The following is a 3,643-nucleotide window of genomic DNA, read 5'->3' as shown; positions in this document are numbered from 1 at the left end:
CTCAGAGTGGTGAGGTGGGTTGGCAGGGCGGGGTGTAGGGGTCACCTGTGATGGCCCTGGTTTACCTGAGACAGGTCGATCTGGCGATGGGGTGGGAGGGGACGATGATGGGGCTCTCCGCTAAAGTCTGCCAGTATAAATGTCTCTGAGGGGGGTTAGTGAGGTGCCAATTGCCTGCTCTGCTGCCCTCACCACCTGCTGCAGTTTCCTCTGCTCCTCCACAGTACAGCAGTTGAACCAGAGTGTGCAGCGATAGGTCAGACGGCTCTCAATGGTGGAGCGGTAGAAGTTAATTAGCAGTCTCTGAGGTAATTGGGCCTGACGCAGTTTCCTGAGGAAGTACAGCCTTTGTTGCGCTTTTACTTCCTGGTGGGAAATGTTTGCGGACCAGGTAAGGTCGGCCGGGATGTGGACTCTGAGGAACTCAAAGCTTTCTTCATTGCATTAAATCTGACGGTCTATGTTCTAACTTTGTTACAACGGAGTGCCACAAGGCTCTGTATTAGGTCCCCTTCTATTTATCATTTACATAAACAATCTTGGGCTAAATGTGCCAGATGCAAACTTGCACTTCCATGCTGATGACACAGTTATTTACAGCTGTGGTTCAACTCTTGTCCAAGCCATTGACTCCTTGCAGAAAGCCTTGTTTTCTGTCCAGCACTCATTACTTCAGCTTAAACGTGTTCTCAGCGCAGACTAAACAAAGCTCATGTTGTTTTCTAAATCAAGGAAATGGGCCCAAACAATCCCATCAGTAAAAACTCTTGAGGGTAATAAAACAATGTTGGTTCACACGTATAAATATCTGGGAATCTTAAATCATGACTCGCTCAACTTCAAACCACATGTGGAGAATCTGAAGTTAAAACTGAGATTGCATTTTCAAAATGAGTTGTGTTTCTCTTTTAATACAAAGAAGCGGCTTGTTGCTGCAACATTTTTGCCTGTGGTGGATTATGGAGATATTCTATATATGAATGCTTCTGCTCAGTGTCTTCAAACGGTTGATACTGTGTATCGCGCTTCTCTGAGGTTTATCACTAACCCTGAATCTCAGACTCATCACTGTGAGTTATACTCTCAGGTAGGACGGCCTGCTCTGGAAAGTCAGAGGAACTATATATATATATATATAACACCCAGCATGCCCCTGCAGACGGTTTATCCTTCAAGCTCGGGTCCTCTACCAGAGGCCTGGGAGCTTGAGGGTCCTGCGCAGTATCTTAGCTGTTCCCAGGACTGCGCTCTTCTGGACAGAGATCTCCGATGTTGTTCCCGGGATCTGCTGGAGCCACTCGCCTAGCTTGGGAGTCACCGCACCTCCTACACAGCACCCATGCTATCTTGCATAGATAGAGCGCTTTAGGTTGAAGTTGTAAAATGTTGCTTTTTTTCTTTCTTTCTTTCTTTGGGTTTTTGTTTGTTGGTCATAAAGTGCGGTTATATATATATATATATATATATATATATACATAAAAGGGTTGCTGCCTTCTTATATATGTTCTCTGCTTGCAATGAAACGTGCTGGTCGGTATCCTCTTCGTCCGCATGGTTACTTGTTGCTTTCTGTTCCATTTGCCCGAACTGAATTTGGTAAAAGACCTTTTGTCCATTTAGCACCCTCGGCTTGGAACAAACTGCAGAACGACAGGAAAATGACTGAATTCATTTCATTAAGTGCTTTTAAATCTAAACTAAGAATCCTTGAGGGCAAGTCCATAACATGCAACTGTTTCAATTAGAGTAATTTTCATTTTAACAGAATTTTAAATTTTTATTAGAATTTTATTGAATTTTATTTTATTTATTTATTTTTTCATTAATTTTTGCAGGTGTGTTTTTGCTGCCTGTCTTTAATTGAGTAATTTCTGTAACTGTGAGACACTTGCTGCTGCCTATCTTGGCCAGGTCTTCCTCGAAAAAGAGGTTTTTAATCTCAATGGGATCTTCCTGGTTAAATTGACTATGTGCACGTTAGCATATGTTACTTCCGGTGCGGAAACTCCTGTGGGGAGCTGTGTTTCCGGTGTCCTATTCGCGCCTGGTTTACGGTCCAAAACAAGTTAAGCAAATGAATGAATCAAGCGGCGATTTACATTTCTATAGATGTCTCGGGCATTTACCCAATATATCTGTAAATGATGTTCGATATCGTCGATATTTTTCCCTTCGCCTCAGAGCAAAAGAGAAAATGGATTCAGATGTTATATTTCTCAGCTGTCCCTCGTTTATCGCGGGTGTTATGTTCTAAAAATAACCAGCGAGAGGTGAAATCAAGCAGCCAATTTTATTTTTTGACGGTGCAAAACGTTTGGTGGACATCGTGGACATACAGCACTGCACTTCAGAGTCACACTGCTAGCATCGATGCAGCGATTCTGTACTGTACAGGAGAGACGGAGGAGATCGTCTGCAGCGATCAGGACGCAGGACACAATGTGACGTAAAAAAATAAAAAGCGTAAACTTGCGCTAAAAAATCTGCGAAACAGCGAGGTGAAAGGTGAACCGCGTTATTAGCGAGGGACCGCTGTAATTTTGAAGGTAAGTCACAACATACCCTTCGTACATACTAATGTATAGAAACCGTTACCAGCAATCATTCATTTTTGTGTGGCTTTTTCTCACGGTTTGTTAACATGCTGTGTAGGTGTGTACTGGACTAGCTGATCTCGACATAACGGGAAACATCTGGTTTGACTATTCTTCACCTGTAGTTTGAATGCTGAACATTTGCCTGTTTAAATCATCAGACCAGTCACTATACAGAGATGTGCTTCTGAATGTGGACGATGTGTCTTCTGCTGCAGTGATGCAGTTCTGCTTGTGTTGAGTGATGTAAACAACTGATCGATCTAAACGCTTTAAACGTCAAAATTGATCATTGGATTTTTTATGACACAGCAGCGGTGAGTGTTCCCACCTCTGCTCTTTGTAACTTAACGCCATCTTTCTGTTTTCGAGTTTTGGACATGGTTTTGGAGGATATCTTCACAGTAGCGATTGACCGCAAAGTAAAGCTACCGGAAATGTACAACCCCACATCCGGTCTCAAACCAGGAAGTTAGCATTTTCTCGTGCACAGGGTCAATAAAGGTTAATAAATAAATAAATAAATACCCTTTCTACCTCCTCTTCATCAATGTAGAGGGCGGACATCGCTTTCAGCTATTTATTAATAAGTGACTTTTATGTATATGTATATATTGTGCTATTCTTAGTGTATTGTCTGTCTTGTTAATGTTTGTTTATAATGGAGCACTGTAATAAAAAATTATTTCCCCCAGGGATCAATAAAGTATTCTGATTCTGAAGCAGGAAAATGGCTTCAGTTTACTGAGGACAGAGAAGGGTTCTTCATTCCCACTGTCACCAGGCTCTGCTGACGCTGCAGGGTCTGTCGTCATCACCAACCTGATTGGTTCTTTGGTTAATGATGTTGTCGCCACAATCTCTATCCGCCCACACCTCGTGCTGCCATGGTGACCGCCGTTGACATCACGTTACCGTGGAGACGGTGATAAGCGATCACGCTTTTTTTTTCTTTTTCTTTTTATTTGCAGCTGATCGAAGTGATCAATGTTTCTGACGCGGTGACGTCATTCTGTTTCCTTCCTCGTGCGGGAAGTCAAAAACCTGCT

Source organism: Astatotilapia calliptera, chromosome 5, assembly GCF_964374335.1.
Source record: "Astatotilapia calliptera chromosome 5, fAstCal68.1, whole genome shotgun sequence".
NCBI classification, from domain to species: Eukaryota; Metazoa; Chordata; class Actinopteri; order Cichliformes; family Cichlidae; genus Astatotilapia; species Astatotilapia calliptera.
This window is presented reverse-complemented; position numbering follows the sequence as displayed.